We start from the raw sequence: 1,336 nt of genomic DNA on the forward strand, positions 1-1,336 counted from the left end.
TATGATTCAATAGATCAGGAACTCTGTGCATGTCAGAAGAACTTTAGTAATTTGTACTTAAATAACTTAAGTTCTTTCAGTTCTTTCAGGTCTTAGAAGCATTCCATAAAAGTGCTTTGTAATTTGTAAGTCAAAGCACCCCCCAGACCCTTTCAAAGTGCTTAGGAGTTTGAATACTAATTGCTGTCGATGTAATTGATGATGAATCGATGTCCTTGGATTTTAAAAAGTAACTGGAGTTTCAAGAGTTAAAGGCACCTTAAGAAAGGGCTTAGAGCTTCAAGGACCTTTGCAAAATTTGTTAATTGGTGTTGTCATATAGATAACAGATGCACGTGAAAAAAAAATTTTTTTTAAAATTATGAACCGAATATTAATTTGAAAATAATGACTTCCTGTTGTGATTTCAGACGTTTTATATAAATACTATAGTAATTTTATTACTAATAATAATTAGTTCGAAGGGGGATATTGATGTTTTGGTAAATTTTTTTATAATACTTTCTGTATGTACCTATATATCTTTATATATTTACAAAATTCAATAGATAGATACTAACTAAAACTAAAAAACAACTAATTTGAAACGTCTGTCCATAAGTTTCTTTAATTATCTATGTATACCCATCGTAATTGTTCGTCAATTCCTATCATCTCTCACTACAAAAATGTTAATTTAAAAGTTGTGGTAGAGTGAATGTCTTCATACAGCTCGTTAGTGTTTTATGCTCTTTCGAATAGGTTAATTTCGTAAAGTATTCGAGATAGGTTTCTTGCATCTTTCATCCATAATGAGATTCATTGTCATCTTTTTGTCGTCTTTTTTGACTTGACACAACCAAATCATTTACTACGTTGAATTTTTGCCCGGGCCTATCTGTAAGGTCCTCTATTGCGTATTCATTGATGTATGAAATCGAATTGGTACCTAACCAATAGCTAAACGATCCCAGGACTACACTTTCCATAAAGAAGATACAAAACTACAGATACCAAGCTGCCAACTGACTAGAAATTGGAAGCAGGTTGACCGAATATACTCAGTGTGAGGACCTGTCAAGGTTGTCCAATTTTACAAATTTATTTTAAGGTGCATCGTACTACAGATGGCATTTACCGCGCCATTTGTGGTATTTTCTAAAACGCGCTGTTAAGACAGCAGGTAAAAGTTGGTCTGTGTCTGTCGGAGCTGCCTGCGACGCCCTGATGAGATCCAAAAAGATCGAAATCGCGATCCGCGTCTGGCAGTTTCGACAGAATATAGACCACTTCGAATTATTTTATTCTTTTAAGGTGCTAATGTGGAATACATATGGGAATCCTACATTAGAATATG

This window comes from Agrilus planipennis, unplaced genomic scaffold, assembly GCF_000699045.2.
Source record: "Agrilus planipennis isolate EAB-ADULT unplaced genomic scaffold, Apla_2.0 scaffold6, whole genome shotgun sequence".
Classification (NCBI taxonomy): Eukaryota; Metazoa; Arthropoda; class Insecta; order Coleoptera; family Buprestidae; genus Agrilus; species Agrilus planipennis.